The sequence below is a fragment of the Zea mays genome, chromosome 8 (assembly GCF_902167145.1).
Source record: "Zea mays cultivar B73 chromosome 8, Zm-B73-REFERENCE-NAM-5.0, whole genome shotgun sequence".
Lineage (NCBI taxonomy): Eukaryota > Viridiplantae > Streptophyta > Magnoliopsida > Poales > Poaceae > Zea > Zea mays.
Genome location: NC_050103.1, coordinates 127,158,392 through 127,176,228, shown reverse-complemented (window position 1 = coordinate 127,176,228; position 17,837 = coordinate 127,158,392). Strand labels below are relative to the sequence as shown.

General features: G+C 41.3%; 3 long non-coding RNA genes across 3 annotated transcripts; all 3 read left to right on the top strand.

Moving 5' to 3' along the window:
- Window positions 1-2,184: 2,184 nt before the first annotated feature.
- Window positions 2,185-2,874, top strand: LOC109941994 (uncharacterized). The gene is made up of 3 exons (XR_002264565.1): window positions 2,185-2,409; window positions 2,487-2,615; window positions 2,832-2,874. It is a non-coding gene; the product is annotated as an uncharacterized lncRNA (long non-coding RNA).
- Window positions 2,875-3,008: 134 nt separating this feature from the next.
- LOC109941995 (uncharacterized) lies at window positions 3,009-4,677 on the top strand. Its single transcript, XR_002264566.1, has 2 exons — window positions 3,009-3,097; window positions 4,376-4,677. It is a non-coding gene; the product is annotated as an uncharacterized lncRNA (long non-coding RNA).
- A 10,714-nt stretch (window positions 4,678-15,391) lies between these two features.
- On the top strand, window positions 15,392-17,370 carry LOC109941528 (uncharacterized). The gene is made up of 4 exons (XR_002264169.1): window positions 15,392-15,505; window positions 15,722-15,763; window positions 15,862-15,983; window positions 17,264-17,370. It is a non-coding gene; the product is annotated as an uncharacterized lncRNA (long non-coding RNA).
- The last annotated feature ends 467 nt before the right edge of the window (window positions 17,371-17,837 follow it).

Genomic DNA, 17,837 nt, shown 5'->3' with positions numbered 1-17,837 from the left:
TGCTAGATTTCTATCATATCGCTTCCATCCCAAGTATCATCAAGATAGAAGTTGTTAAGGTATAGCCGAAAAAAGAATTGATGTATGTACTTTGTCCAAGTATATACCATGACGAAATCTGTGGTCTCTCAACAAGAAACAAGAAAGGTTCAATTTACATAGTTGCTACCAACCAGATAAACAAGATGCCAAGAATAAGAAGACGCGTAGCTACAGTAACTTTGGGGTGGAGGCCCAGAGAAATCAGGTTGAGCGTATGACAGCCTCTGGATCCAGTTACCGGCCTTCTTCTTGTTCTGATCATTGGATTCCAAGGCCTGGCAGATCGAGCTTGGGACCTTGTGGAGTGTTCTATCTATTTCAAGAACTGCCTTGAGATCTTTGAGGATTGAAACTATTTGCTGAAAGTCGGGCCTATTTTCTGGTTGCCAGGACCAACACTGCTCAATCAGAAGCTTCAGCGCCGCTGGGCAGCTCAATTGAATGACCGGCCTCAAGTTCTGAAATGAGAGCACGTTCTTGTAAGTAACTATCTATACTACTCCTTAAGATAGTAGTGTAGGCATCCACATCCTATGGTGCATGGTTCTGCCACCGTCTCCTCCGAGATCCTCTCCGCGACGCACCGATCAGTGTTTTGGGATGATTCTCCTATGCATCAATAGCAACCTTGTGCTTGGCAAAGTTATTTGCCCTGATAATGTTGTAGGTTTAGTGAAAAGAAATATACTGACATATCCACTGATCCATCGATGCCCAATGGAGATTGACCTCTATCAAGATTTAGTTACGTGTCTCAATAGGGCAATATTTCTGTGAGTTGTATACTATGGATTCCTCATCTGCATCATGAATTGATCGCACTATTTATGCTCTATTTTTCAAACCATGATTTCTGTAATTCTTTGCACCATGGTAGTTTTCTCAAATGATTTTATCTTTCATAACCCAGACTGAACTCACTAAAGCAGAAAGAAAGAGTACAAGTCTACTACTGCAGAAAGCAAGGAGGATGCCAACAGAAGCAGATTTCATGTATGGATCGGGTATTGACCTTTTTGTGTTCTCCTCAACTCATTATTTAGCTACATATCTTATTAAATCTTAATCTTTGGTCATTAGCTACCAGCTTGCACTACTTCAGTTCCTCGAGCCCTTGTGCATGGATATATCATTTAGTTGTGTCTAATAATTTGTAATTAGTGGCAACATCTTTTTGTTATTTTGGTTTTATCTGCTTTTTATTGTTATAAGATCCCGACTGCAAACTGGCAGTTAGTACACCTTTAGGTTTTCCTTTGTCGTATCAAGCTAATAATGTGTGAAGCATGGTTCCCATTCTGATCTTTAGTTTTTTTGTGATTTTAATAGCAATAACCTTTTTCACAAAAAAGTAACAAACTTTATGCAGTATGCGGTTCGTATAGTTCCTAGTATCCTTTTGGACTTAGATTTAGTTTGATATATGGTTATGTTTATTGACAGAATGCTTTTTAGCTTTGCAGATAAAATCTTGAGCAAAATGGGAGAAGGTTTGGGTTTTCTGCAATCTGTCGTCTCCTCTTCTGCTGGGTATCTCCGTTATTATTCTAATGAAGAGGGCTACGAGTTGGATTTTTGTAGGTACATTTGAGTGTGTTTTGGAATGCTGGGACCGTGAAACACGTGAATATGTTGCCATAAAAGTTGTTCGCGGTATCCACAAGTACTGTGACGCTGCAATGGTTGAGATAGATGTGCTCAATCGCCTTGCAGAAAATGAAAAATATAGATCTCTGTGAGTATCTCAGAGACCTAATTACTTAAAGTATAACTCTATTTTGTTTCTGACTTGACAGTTCCTCTTCAATTTGTCAGCTGTGTTCAAATTCAGATATGGTTTGACTATCGTAATCATATATGCATGGATGTGTTACTTTATGTTTGCTTGTGTTTAATATAGAAGGCTCCCTTGCCTTCGTTCGATCATGTGGTATTTGAAAGTGATGTCTCTATAAATGAAGTAAGGCAGGGCAATGCTTATGTTACTGTTGTTAGTTATTAGCTTTTTAAACCATGCATATGTCAATGTGTCCTGTTTCAATAGGGTCTTATTATAGGACGCGATGCCACTGAATTAGGATGTTTGTTCTTTTGCTACCTTTGTTAAACAACATCAGATCATTCGTATTTTATCCTTCCTCGGATTGCTTCTTTTGTTCTACTACAAATATGCTCCACATGGCAGGGAGAGTTATGCTCCTAAATTTCTTATTTTGTGCATTGTGAAATGATTGTTCTAACAACATCAAGTTTGTGTTCTTCATATAATCTATCTCAGATTGCTCTATGTTTTGCAGGTCTCGAGGTCAAGCCTGGACCCACTGTCAAGTGTGTGCTTGGACATGACTTTATCCTGCACTTTCCAGTGTAAATCTCATTGTAATGTGTACTTACTTTTCTCAGTTGGATTTGCTCTGTATACTTACTTGGATTTAATCCTGTAGGCTGCACTTGGGGAATCAAAGAAAAGTGAAAGTGCCATGTCAAAGTTGATGACCAGAAGCTTGCTATTGGAACCCTCTCTATTGAAAAATACCCCTAGATAGAAATTGATTTGGTTTTCAATAAAGAGTGTGAGCTATCACACACATCGAAAACTACTAGTGTATTTTTCTTTGGTTACAAGGTTGAGCAACCAATCGAGGAAGATGAATATTCTTTTTAACATTGATTTTTTATTAGTTTTATTTCATGTAAGACTGATCTAAACTATTTCTTTGTGAAGTATTTTGTTTCCTTGACCTCATTTTTGCTTCTTGCCTCTTACATAATCGATCTTGATTCTGAAGATGAAGAGAAGGAGCTAAACATTCCAGTAATCAAGGAAAATGGTATATATATATCTTCTCTTTTTTTTTCCTGGTGGGTTTTTTCTGGCATTGTTGGGGTCGTTTGAATTATGGATTGTTTGGATCATGAATATATCTAATTAGGCAAAGATGATGGGAAGGAGGACCAAAGAAGTGAAGAGAAGGCAGTTGCTGCAGCTTCAAAATCAAGTCTTGGGCTTGAAAAAAAAGCAAGGATGAGTATGAGTCTGATGATTCTGATGAGGGTGAGTGATTATCTCCTGAAGAAGGCAATGTTGTGATTTGAAGGGTATGGTGCAGAAAAGTTTTGTCTGCATGTCATGACAGTTTCATACAACGCACGTGCGAACGCACCGGGAGCCTACCACCTCCCGTGCTCACCATTGTCGTGTTTGATACCTGACTGCTACTGCTGTTACATCGAATCTCCAGGGTGCTCATGGAGTCATGGTGCATGTGCTCATGTTTGCAGGGTGTCAGTTTTTTTCATCGTCTACTTCTAGAGATAACAACTTTAGCATGTTGGTTAAAGATTCTCGGTGTGCTAAGCTTTTCTTTTTTGTTTCATTTGAATCTCAACTATATAGATGGTGCCCTACTTTACATTTTGCAAACACAAACTTCTCCAAAATAAATGGAAGCTTATGTTTTCATTTCATTTGTTAAACTTGCATATTCTTCATCTGTCATGTACTTCATCTGTGTGCTTGGAATTTTAGCCCCTTCTTTTGCTTCTAACTAACATAGATGCTTTTGTGTTACATGTATTTGGTTACCGAATTAGGACCATGTTTTCTCTTTGGATATTTCAGAACTAAAATCACCAAAAGATTCCCTTATCTAAACACTTGAGTAGGGGAAGCAACCATGTTGTGCTGCGATAAGAGCGTAGCTGATATGTGATGTGTAATTTGCATCTTTTTAATGTCATGTAACAGTAAGAGCCCATATGTATTACCCATAGTTCTTTTTTCTTTCCCTAAGCTTGGTTCCAAGTGAAGACATACCACACAGACTTATCAATATCGATAAAAAGGATTAGATTAGTGTAAACATATTTACCTATCACTAAAAATTGTATATTGACTTTTTAGAAATAATCTGTGCGTATTGATAATGTTTGCTCGGCATCAGTTCAATCTATTTGGTTCGATGTATTTATAATATTATTACATATTTATATCGTCAATATAATATCAGTACTACGATGATATTTTCTCAAATGAATTTTACATATCATATTAATATTTGTTGTTTCATATCTATTGTTAATTACTATTTTCAGACATGAATTTGGTACAATATGGAAGAAATTGGTTGGTGCTTTACTGTATGGAGTATGGTTTTCTACAATATACTTATGCATGTGACTACAACATCGATTGTTGTCTACTGTGCAAATATAGAATTGTTCAGACATTCTTGTACCTATCTCTAATTGTTGTTTGAAAGGCATGACCTTAGTGGGGTTTCCCAAATAAATTTTATTTCATTAGTGCTTTGTCATTATTAACAACCTGTAGGAGAAGGTGAAACTGGAGAATGAGTAGCTGTGGTTGTTCATGGACGACAGCATCAAGAAACCTGCAACATGCAACCTGATTTTAAGAAATCTGCCACCTGCAACATGACTGAACAGTGGTATCTCTGAGATATAATGTGGACAACGGCAAAGAATACTATGCATACACAACAGAAGAGTCCTGCAACCTGATTTTAAGTCCATTTGTAGCAAACAATCTTGGAAGCCATTAACTCGTTGAATTTGAAGCTGATGTGCAGTTTTATTTTTATGTCAGTTTTACTGATGCAGTTAGTTCCTAAGCAGATCCATGGCAACTTGTTTCACACTGATGCTTGAGAAATTGAGAGGGATGGAAATGACACTCACAATAAAACTTTGATTTGCTTTCTTGTGATCGTCGATCACAATAAACGCAGTGGCACAATATACCGTGTAATTGTCCTTTCCTGGTAGAACATGAAATGTTGAACTTCCTCTTGTGATATATAAAGCCTCTGTACCCTACATAATATTTAACATCTTACGGAAATTTATTTGTGCTGCCCCATGAAATAGTATAGCTCTTGTCAACTGGATGATGGACCTAGTTGCACGTTTAAGCATTTTATAGTGTAGTGATTTGTCGTTCCGTATCTATGCTTCATACAATTTTTTTTGCTCCCGTCGCAACGCACGGGCACATACCTAGTCACAAACTAAAGTCTAAACTAGCAGAAAGGGTAAACTCGTTGACTGGTACTCTTTTCTTCTTCCTTCTTGAAAACATTGGACATTAAGCTTTTTTTTCTTAGTTCTTACCGATCGTCGGAACTCCAAACTATACATAAACAGGCCAGGCTGGAGACAAACCCCACACTATCTATTTACACAATAAATCAAAGTAGCACACACACCTTATTAACAACGGCGAAAGCTGCCTGAAGCGGAGTCATATCTTCATAAGGGAGTGAACCGGTGACCAGGGCCATTCCTGACTTCTCGGGGGCCCAGTGCGAAATCCGATATAGAGGCCTCAACCACACACAAATATATATAATTATACATGTAGTATCGAATATTTGACGTATAAAAATTATTATGCACTATTTTAAAGTTTATAAGATAACAAATGTAAAATATAGCCAAAAACACTTACTTGTTATCTGATATCATTAAAAATATCTTCTAACATTTTGTGATACAAAGTCATCGCTTATATTATTGAGATCAATCTCATCCAACAACTTTTTATATATAGAATTGGTAAGTCATTTAACCTCTATTGAGTTATTGTTGACCATAAATAGTTCACAAAAATATTTCAATTTTAAAAAGCTTCTCTTTGTCGATGCAACCATCATGTGTATAGTAAATAATACTCTCTCTATATCAAAATAGAATTTGTTTTGCTTCTTTAGTGGATTCATCATTATATAGTTGAATATAAACATAAAAATCAAGAGCTAAAACAAATACTATTTTTAAATGAATGGAGTATTCGATAAGTAATTGAGACATTAGTTTAACAATCTAAACGAAACTGGTCGATAGTGTATCGCTCTTTGCGTATTTGTGTTTAGAATAAATATGTTTAACAGGAAAAAGTGCTAGCGTCCAGTGACTAAGAGGCCCTCTATTTTTGGGGGCCCAGTGCGGCCGCACCCTCCGCACCCCCTCCGGTACGGTCGTGTCGGTGACCAATTCCCACAAGAATATTCTTTGCCACTAGCAAACAACACCGGCTGTAGCTATATGTCTACCACTAGCAAACAAACAACAATATATTATTATCTCTCTGGTCAGTCACCGGTTAGTCATCAATATCATGTGTGTTTGTATTAAATTACGAGTTTTGGCTTAATAGTTTTGTTCCCGTCTGTTTTCGTACACCCGTTGATTCCGCTACCCTTTCTGTTTCTGACTTGCTTGTGTTTTCTGATCATGTCCGGAGCTTTGTGAACCCTGTTTGGACATCGTCAGGCAGACCAGTTGATAGAAAACGCACTGGACCACGACGTAAGTCTACATTCCTGACTACTCCAATTCAGTGCTACTTTAGTTCTGAATCTAAACTAATGTATTTTAAGCTTGTATAGCTTGTCCATTTGTTATTTGCCAGTTGAGCAAGCACTGGCACTGAGACCAGCTAAACCATCATTGTCACCAGTCCTTCAAAGCTTAAATTATGTTCTTGAAGAGATTTTGATTCCCAAAGAGTCCAAGAGCGGTTCTTTGTTCGGAGGTTTTGCATCCCTGGAGGAACGAGATAAGTCTTATGACATAAAAGACTCGATGACTGTACATTGTGGGTATGCCTATACATTTCATATGATTTATCTCGAGATCATGTAATGGTCGTCTACAATTATCAGTATCTCTTTTGCTGTAGCTAACCTAGTGTTTGTTTCTAGGTTTGACATAGATGAAGCTGATCATTCTGAGACAGCTGTGCCAGAGTACAGTTGTTGCCTCTGCTATTTTTGGTAACTACAACTTTGGATTTCAGTCCTCGTTACAAATTGCTTTTACACTTGCTTACAAATACTATGTACACTTGCTTACAAATTTCTCAGGTAATTATGACGTAATGCAACAACCAGAAAATATCAGCAAATTTTCGAAAGATACAGTTTGCTTCTTTATGTTTCTGGACGAACTCATTGAACTAGTGGGAAGGAAGCAATTCAACTGTAAATGCTGGCGATTTTGCTCCTACACAACTGCATATCTAACGGACAGCATTCCAACATTGTTTTACTACTTTTAACTTCCTTTCATGCTCCTAGCTCCCCTCCCCAAGGGCGCCAAAATTTTGTCAGGGATTGTTGATAGAGAGCTGAAATTCTTTGTTGTAAATAAACATTTTTAGATCAGAGATGTATTCAACTAGCAGCTGATTCAATTCAATCCATTTTGGAGGTAGTCTTTGGCAGGGTTTCAAATACAGTCAATCTTGTCAAACAATGCCATCGATGCCTGCCTGAGGGAGTGAACTAGCTAGCGGTGGTTGGTGAAACGGCAGGGAATAATAGAGTTACGACAGCTTATTTCTGCATGGCCATGGTGGACTTATGAGTAGCCGGAGGTAGGAGAAGACATGGTGGGTCCCAGCTGCAAGTGAGAGAGTGAAGGAAGCCCGGGCGTGCGGGCAGAGGAGATGAGTCATTGCAGTTTCTGATAATAATAAAAAAACGCATTGGAGCATGTTCCATAAAACTGGATTCCAGGAATCGTAAACAACTTTATACATTTAAAATGATAATCATAGGGATACAACACGTCGCAGATGGAGTAATTCATTCAACATCAACGCTTGTTTAGTTTGGACACAAGGAAAAGCAAACAAACAGATCTGTCCAAAGCATCCTCCCCCTTCTTCGTTCGATCATCGCCTGTATTTTCTTGCAGCATCTGGTTCTTGGCGCGGCTGCCGGTCCTTCGTCGTTCGATCGTTCTGCTGTTCTCCACACTTGCGTCCTCGTTCTTGGGCCTGTATTCTCCAAAAGGTCACCCATGCAACTTGCACGGGACTTGTTTCGCCGATCACCAAGCCACCATCGCGTAGCATTACGTCAGCAGGAACACTGGATGACTTCTTTCGTCGATCATCGCCTCATCGGGCCACCACAGCACGCTCGTGCAAGACACCACGGCAGTCTTCTTCGACCTTGCGCAAGACGATCGACGACGGCAACATTCCTTCCCACACTCCCGGGCAATGGTAGGCCTGCCGGCAGAGTGTATGCGCCACCTGATTTCCCTCACGATACACGTGTCTCACGTCGCATCCGGAGAAGCAGCGAAGCAGGCCGAGGATTTCCTCGTGCAAGGCTGCAGGGATCCGTGTCTGCGTCTCCTCGCCACGGAGCAGTTGCACCAGCACGAGATCATCTCCCTCGACCACCAGCCGCTGCAGGCGGAGGCCGAGCGCCAAACGGAGACCGCGGATCATCGCGCGCGCCTCGACGATGCCGACCGTGGAGTGCTCCGTCGGCTCGGCGAACGCGAGCACGACGCGACCCGCGCTGTCGCGGATTACGCCGCCGACGCTAGCTCTCGCTGATCCATCGTGATAAACAGATCCGTCAAAGTTCAACTTGAACCATCCACGAGGCGGCGGTGACCACTTCACCAAGATGACGCGACCCGGCTGATACGGCCGCGCCGACGCGGACAGCTCCGTCGCACGGCAGCATACGCTCGGAGGAGTAGACGACGGCGTCAGGACAGAACACACCATCGTCTCGATCTATTGAAGAACTCTAGAGTCTGGATGACGCAGGGTCAGCGAGAGTGCCTCGCAATGTCGGGTGGGTGGCTGGGGAATGCAAGCAGGAGAGCGACGTGTCCAGGTGCTGCGCGCGGCTAGCCTTTATATATAGGCTGGGGAATGCAAGCAAGGAGAGCGACGGCTCATTTTTGGTTTATCCGTTAGCTGGTGTTGCCCACGCCATGGACGCTATACTCGCTGCCTGCTGGCCCATTTTAGATTCCATCCGACGGTTTTTTATAACGGAAATAGATTCCATCTAAGATCCAACGGTTTTCTATAATGGAAATAGATTCCATCTAACATCCGACGGTGCCACATTCTTTTTCGGACTCTGACTCCACGCGCTCTTATCGCTGCTTACCCAGAAGATCTTGCAGCGGTGGTCCGAGTCACTCCACGGCCTCGACGATAATAGACTGTCTGCGCTCCGGCCCAAGCCTCCCGGCGACGGGCCTCCACTTCGCTCGCCAACTTGGTCGCTTTCTTTAGAATTTGGATCACAAACTCAACAGTTATAAGAGAAATTGAGAGTGAAATGCTTGACAAAATTAGTACAAGAATATCACAGAATAATGCTTGCTTTTTAAACAAAGAATATGTAACTAGTACAACTTAGTACATATAATTTATATTGTGATATATATTATTATCTATTATTTTTCTATATTAAAATTAGGCCGATTTCAGATATTACGCACAGGGCCTCCGAAAATAGCGGCACGCCAGTCAACTCCTCTTGGGCACCGTCTGCGTCACCCACAACAACATTGTATACCATTTTCGACGGTCGTATTTATTTTCGGCGGCTTCTGACACAGCCACCGAAAATACCTGCTTATTTTCGGCGGCCACGCCCTAGCCGCCGAAAATTAAGTATTTAAAAACGTCTGGTTCCTTCTTCTCTGTTCTCTGTTTCTTCTCTCTCTCGTCTCGCGTCCGCCGCCGCTGGGTCCGCCGCCGGCCCACCGCTCCGTCGCGCTGCACCCTGCCCCCCGCCGGCCATGCATCGCCGGCCCCCACCCCCGCCACGCCGCTCCCCGCCCCCGCAGCGTCTCCCACCGCAGCGGCGCCCGCCCGCCCGCCAGCGCAGCCCGCGCCCCCGACGAGCCACCGCCAAGCCCCGACGCACCGCCGATGCCACCGACGCGCCGCCGGCCATGCCGCGCTCTGCCCCGTCCCGACGTCCGCCGTCGTCCTCGTCTCCCGTCGACCTCGCCTTCATTAAGGTTATTTTTTGCGTATTTTATTTTGTATTTTCGGCGGCCTTTTATTTAATTGCCGCCGAAATTAGTATGTTTTTGTAATTGTGTTTGTTGATTAGTGCGTTTGATTAATATTATTGTTTAGTTCGATGCATATTGTATATGTGTTATATATTTAGGGAAGGCATATGTGGTATATGTGGTTCATTAATATATTAGTGGTATATGTGTTTGTTGATTAGTGCGTGTGATTAGCATTATTATTTAGTTCGAGGCATATTGTATATGTGGTATATGTGGTTTAGGGAAGACATATGTGGTTCCGATGAATTTTGATGTGCAATGCATAATTTAATTTTATGTGATGTATTATTTGATTTTTATTAATTCACTTAATTTTATGGAGCTAATACCTTTAATGTTTTTCTATTGAATAGAATGAGTGGTAGGAAAACAAAGCACACTGCTAGGGGGTTTCTTAATGCGGCTAGCAGGATAGTCCCTCGTGCACGTTCCCTGTTCCAAGGGAGTTCTTCTAGCCAGAGCAGACAGTAGGCGTTGCTGAGACAATGCCACCTTCTCGTAGGTCAACCTGTCCCACCACCGCCTTCAACCGCTTGTTGTGGCGCGTGGTCGGTGACGAGGCCGTAGTGACGGAGGCCCTTGTCATGCACAACGCCACATCCAGGAGATATTCGAGGACTCTGTTGTCCCCGGCTCGCCGCCATATACATGCTCAGTTCAAAAGTTGAAGTGCAGCCTTTCAATCACCATATTCGTTTTGCCATTTTTTGTTGCAGATTGGGATTGTAATCCACTGGTAAATGTACAATATTTGGAAGACACGTACCAGTTGCATGTTCTTCCTCTGAATTTGCCTTTTGAAGAATTGGGATTGTAATCCACTGCATAAGCTGTAAGGCACGGTGCTGCATGCTACACAACAACCTTTACCGCTGGATGCAAGGATGTTTCCTATAACTCAACTGATTTGTTTGGTGAAGGTATTGAAGCAGCTAAAAGATTCAATATTGTTGTCGTAATTGTTGTCTTAAACCTGAAAAACTGCCGTGAGGATTTTGATAGAGTGAGCATTCTCTTCCTAGGCAAGCAGATGGACCACAAATCGCCAGCACTCTTTGGCTCGGATATATTTTTTCTTTGGCTCAGATATGTACGTACTTTTTCCCTTTGGGCCCTTTGGAATACAATACAATAGTTGTCATTTTCCTCTTCTCTTCTAACAGTTTAAACCATTGTAGATGTAATATTATTCTAAATATGTTGGTGCTGATACCTTGGGTTCTATCATGAGTCATATAGATTTCATCTGTATGGCATGCAGCAACACTTTTGTGTTCATGTTGGACTCCTCGTGCCTTAATTTATAATTTATGATGTTATTATATTGTGCTTGTATGATCCATACGATGCAACACAAAAGCGAGCAAAATGCTGCTTATATGAACTAGTATGTTGGCATTGAGGTTTTGTTATTTAAGTTATGTTTATGCTAAATGTGTTGCTTATAACTTATATGCATATGCACAGGAGGTACTTACTCCATTATTTTTATTTGTTATTGTTTAGTTTAAAAATAAATTAGCGGGCGACAAATATTCGAGAACGGAGGTAGTATATCCATGGGTGATATATAATGGGGGTATTTAGATTGGTGATATGTGGTTTTTGCTATATTTATTTGGATGTACTAGTTCGATAACGTCACTGGTGTGCATGCCTCCTGCATAATGTAGATCACCTCTCACTGCCAACGGACAAGAGAGAAAATTCCCTCAGTGGCATTTCTAAGGGCTAGTTTGGCAACCTTATTTTTTCATGGGATTTCCAATTTCTTAAGGGAAAATGAACTAATTTTCCTTGGGAAAATGAAAACCCCTTAGGAAAATATGATTCCCAAACTAGCCCTAAATAGAAGAAGGAAAATTTACCAAGCGGGGCATCTTTCCTGTCGGTGAGAGCAGAATTGGATTGACCAATAAATTTCCCATGGAGGATTTTGCTTCCGGAGTTAATTAGTCAATGTAGATTTTAATCCCAGTTATCTTAAGATATCTTTAATATAAGTTATCTTCGACCACCAACCTGCTAGATTTCTATCATATCGCTTCCATCCCAAGTATCATGAAGATAGAACTTGTTAAGGTATAGCCGAAAAAAGAATTGATGTGTGTACTTTGTCCAAGTATATACCATGACGAAATCTATGGTCTCTCATCAAGAAACAAGAAAGGTTCAATTTACATAGTTGCTACCAACCAGATAAACAAGCTACCAAGAATAAGAAGACGTGTAGCTACAGTAACTTTAGGGGTGGAGGCCCGGAGAAATCAGGTTGAGCGTATGACAGCCTCTGGATCCAGTTACCGGCCTTCTTCTTGTTCTGATCATTGGATTCCAAGGCCTGGCAGATCGAGCTTGGGACCTTGTGCAGTGTTCCGTCTGTTTCAAGAACTACCTTGAGATCTTTGAGGATTGAAACTATCTGCTAAAAGTTGGGCCTCTTTTCTGGTTGCCAGGACCAACACTGCTCAATCAGAAGCTTCAGCGCCGCTGGGCAGCTCAATTGAATGACCGGCCCCAAGTTCTAAAATGAGAGCACGTGCTTGTAAGTAACTATCTATACTACTCCTTAAGATATTAGTGTAGGCGTCCACATCCTATGGTGCATGGTTCTGCCACCGTCTCCTCCGAGATCCTCTCCACGACGCACGCCCGAGATCCTCTCCGCGATGCACACCTCCCTCTCCTCCGCCCCCACCCTCCTCCCCACGCCATCGACGCCGCCATCATCGGATCCGCCCCAAGACGCCTCCGCCCCAGCCGCGCTCCCTTCCATCCTCTCCGCGATGGACGCCTCCCTCTCCTCCACCCACCCTCCTCCCCACGCCATTCGCGCTGCCATCATCGGATCCGCCCCAACAACGGACGGAATGTGTCGTGCATCTGGATCCACACCTTCACCACGCCCCCGCCCGGACGGTCGTGCAAGCCCCCCCCCGAAATCTCGCCCGCACCATGCCCCCAATCTCGCGATGCCCCGACCGCCTCCCCCGCCGTGACAGCCACCTCGACGTCCTCACCACGACTCACGAGGCCCCCATCGATCCATCGTGTCTGTCCCCCCTTCCTTCCTGCGCGATTCCAACAATCTAGATGCACTACGCCTTCCAAACATGATGCCTCCTTATCAGTAATGGTGAGGCGAGCCTACACGTGCGGGGACGGTGGGAGGCGGTAACGCCTATCGAGCGGCATTGACCCCGACCTAAAGTGCACCTGGCCATCTCACCGGAGCAGCCGAGCCCACCTCAGCTCGCTTCAGTGGCATACTAAGCCGGTTAGGCCATCCCGAAACCAAACCACAGCGGGACCAGTGCTCGGATAGGGTCCAACGGCGATGCAAGCAAGGAGTGGCGCGCGGCCGGTGGGACGAAGATCGGCTCCTGCACGTGCAGCGCAGCCGCGCGACAGTGAAGCAGGGAGGCCGCGATAGGCGGCGCAGGGAGGGTGCGATGGAGGCAAAGAGCAAGCACCTGGGCACTTCGGGTAAGTAGAAAACCAACACTGAATTTGTCGGTTCTCTGTTTTGTGATTGATCGATTGGTTTGTTGATCTCATAAACCAAAAATTGTTTCACTGTCAAGCACCAATTTTTGGGTAGGTCTGTGTTTTGGGATGATTCTCCTATGCATCAATAGCAACCTTGTGCTTGGCAAAGTTATTTGCCCTGATAATGTTGTAGGTTTAGTGAAAAGAAATATACTGACATATCCACCGATCCATCGATGCCCAATGGAGATTGACCTCTATCAAGATTTAGTTACGTGTCTCAATAGGGCAATATTTTTGTGAGTTGTATACTGTGGATTCCTCATCTGCATCATGAATTGATCGCACTATTTATGCCCTATTTTTCAAACCATGGTTTCTGTAATTCTTTGCACCATGGTAGTTTTCTCAAATGATTTTATCTTTCTCAACCCGGACTGGACTCACTGAAGCAGAAAGAAAGAGTACAAGTCTACTACTGCAGAAAGTAAGGAGGATGCCAACAGAAGCAAATTGCATGTATGGATCGGGTATTGACCTTTTTGTGTTCTCCTCAACTCATTATTTAGCTACATATCTTATTAAACCTTAATCTTTGGTCATTAGCTACCAGCTTGCACTACTTCAGTTCCTCAAGCCCTTGTGCATGGATATATCATTTAGTTGTGTCTAATAATTTGTAATTAGTGGCAACATCTTTTTGTTATTTTGGTTTTATCTGCTTTTTATTGTTATAAGACCCCGATTGCAAACTAGCAGTTAGTACACCTTTAGGTTTTGCTTTGTTGTATCAAGCTAATAATGTGTGAAGCAGGGTTCCCATTCTGATCTTTAGTTTTTTTGTGATTTTAATAGCAATAACCATTTTTCGCAAAAAAGTAACAAACTTTATGCAGTATGCGGTTCGTATAGTTCCCAGTATCCTTTTGGACTTATATTTAGTTTGATATATGGTTATGTTTATTAACAGAATGCTTTTTAGCTTTGCAGATAAAATCTTGAGCAAAATGGGGGAAGGTTTGGGTTTTCTGCAATCTGTCGTCTCCTCTTCTGTTGGGTATCTTCGTTATTATTCTAATGAAGAGGGCTACGAGTTGGATTTTTGTAGGTACATTTGAGCGTGTTTTGGAATGCTGGGACCGTGAAACACGTGAATATGTTGCCATAAAAGTTGTTCGCAGTATCCGCAAGTACAATGACGCTGCAATGATTGAGATAGATGTGCTCAATCGCCTTGCAGAAAATGAAAAATATAGATCTCTGTGAGTATCTCAGAGACCTAATTACTTAAAGTATAACTCTATTTTGTTTCTGACTTGACAGTTCCTCTTCAATTTGTCAGCTGTGTTCAAATTCATATATGGTTTGACTATCGTGATCATATATGCATGGATGTGTCACTTTATGTTTGCTTGTGTTTAATATAGAAGGCTCCCTTGCCTTCGTTCGATCATGTGGTATTTGAAAGTGATGTCTCTATAAATGAAGTAAGGCAGGGCAATGCTTATGTTACTGTTGTCAGTTATTAGCTTTTTAAACCATGCATCTGTTAACGTGTCTTATTTCAATAGGGTCTTGTTATAGGACATGATGCCACTGAATTAGGATGTTTGTTCTTTTGCTACCTTTGTTAAACAACATCAGATCATTCGTATTGTATCCTTCCTCGGATTGCTTCTTTTGTTCTACTACAAATATGCTCCACATGGTAGGGAGAGGTATGCTCCTAAATTTCTTATTTTGTGCATTGTGAAATGATTGTTCTAACAACATCAAGTTTGTGTTCTTCATATAATCTATCTCAGATTGCTCTGTGTTTTGTAGGTCTCGAGGTCAAGCCTGGACCCACTGTCAAGTGTGTGCTTGGACATGACTTTATCCTGCACTTTCTAGTGTAAAATCTCATTGTAATGTGTACTTACTTTTCTCAGTTGGATTTGCTCTGTATACTTACTTGGATTTAATCCTGTAGGCTGCACTTGGGGAATCAAAGAAAACTAAAAGTGCCATGTCAAAGTTGATGACCAGAAGCTTGCTATTGGAACCCTCTCTATTGAAAAATACCCCTAGATAGAAATTGATTTGGTTTTCAATAAAGAGTGTGAGCTATCACACACATCGAAAACTACCAGTGTATTTTTCTTTGGTTACAAGGTTGAGCAACCAATCGAGGAAGATGAGTATTCTTTTTAACATTGATTTTTTATTAGTTTTATTTCATGTAAGACTGATCTAAACTATTTCTTTGTGGAGTATTTTGTTTCCTTGACCTCATTTTTGCTTCTTGCCTCTTACATAATCGATCTTGATTATGAAGATGAAGAGAAGGAGCTAAACATTCCAGTAATCAAGGAAAATGGTATATATATCTTCTCTTTTTTTCCTGGTGGGTTTTTTCTGGCATTGTTGGGGTCGTTTGAATTATGGATTGTTTGGATCATGAATATATCTAATTAGGCTAAGGTGATGGGAAGGAGGACCAGAGAAGTGAAGAGAAGGCAGTTGCTGCAGCTTCAAAATCAAGTCTTGGGCTTGAAAAAAAAGCAAGGATGAGTATGAGTCTGATGATTCTGATGAGGGTGAGTGATTATCTCCTGAAGAAGGCAATGTTGTGATTTGAAGGGTATGGTGCAGAAAAGTTTTGTTTGCATGTCATGACATTTTCATACAACGCACGTGCGAACGCATTGGGAGCCTACCACCTCCCGTGCAAACCATTGTCGTGTTTGATACCTGACTGCTACTGCTGTTACTTCGAATCTCCGGGGTGCTCATGGAGTCATGGTGCATATGCTCATGTTTGCAGGGTGTCAGTTCTTTCATCGTCTACTTCTAGAGATAACAACTTTAGCATGTTGGTTAAAGATTCTCGGTGTGCTAAGCTTTTCTTTTTTGTTTCATTTGAAACTCAACTATATAGATGGTGTCCTACTTTACATTTTGCAAACACAAACTGCTCCAAAATAAATGGAAGCTTATGTTTTCATTTCATTTGTTAAACTTGCATATTCTTCATCTGTCATATACTTCATCCATGTGCTTGGAATTTTAGCCCCTTCTTTTGCTTCTAACTAACATAGATGCTTTTGTGTTACATGTATTTGGTTACCGAATTAGGACCATGTTTTCTCTTTGGATATTTCAGAACTAAAATCACCAAAAGATTCCCTTATCTAAACAATTGAGTAGGGGAAGCAACCATGCTGTGCTGCGATAAGAGCGTAGCTGATATGTGATGTGTAATTGGCATCTTTTTAATGTCATGTAACAGTAAGAGCACACATGTATGACCCATAGTTCTTTTTTCTTTCCCTAAGCTAGGTTCCAAGTGAAGACATACCACACCGACTTATCAAAATCGATCAAAAGGATTAGATTAGTGTAAACATATTTACCTATCACTAAAAATTGTATATTGACATTTTAGAAATAATCTGTGCGTATTGATAATGTTTGCTTGGCATCAGTTCAATCTATTTGGTTCAACATATTTATAATATTATTACGTATTTATATCGTCAATATAATATTGGTACTACGATGATATTTTCTCACATGGATTTTACATATCATATTAATATTTGTTGTTTCATATCTATTGTTAATTCATATTATTTTCAGACATGATTTTGGTACAATATGGAAGAAATTGGTTGGTGCTTTACTGTATGGAGTATGGTTTTCTACAATATACTTATGCATGTGACTACAACATCGATTGTTGTCTACTGTGCAAATATATAATTGTTCAGACATTCTTGTACCTATCTCTAATTGTTGTTTGAAAGGCATGACCTTAGTGGGTTTTCCCAAATAAATTTTATTTCATTAGTGCTTTGTCATTATTAACAACCTGTAGGAGAAGGTGAAACTGGAGAATGAGCAGATGTGGCTGTTCATGGACGACAACATCAAGAAACCTGCAACATGCAACCTGATTTTAAGAAATCTACCACCTGCAACATGACTGGATAGTGGTATCTCTGAGATATAATGTGGACAACGACAAAGAATACTATGCATACACAACAGAAGAGTCCTGCAACCTGATTTTAAGTCCATTTGTAGCAAACAATCTTGGAAGCCATTAACTCGTTAAATTTGAAGCTGATGTGCAGTTTTATTTTTATGTCAGTTTTACTGATGCAGTTAGTTCCTAAGCAGATCCATGACAACTTGTTTCACGCTGATGCTTGAGAAGTTGAGAGGGATGGAAATGACACTCACAATAAAACTTTGATTTGCTTTCTTGTGATCGTCGATCACAATAAATGCAGTGGCACAATATACCGTGTAATTGTCCTTTCCTGGTAGAACATGAAATGTTGAACTTCCTCTTGTGATATTTAAAGCCTATGTACCCTACATAATATTTAACATCTTACGGAAATTTATTTGTGTTGCCCCATGGAATAGTATAGCTCTTGTCAACT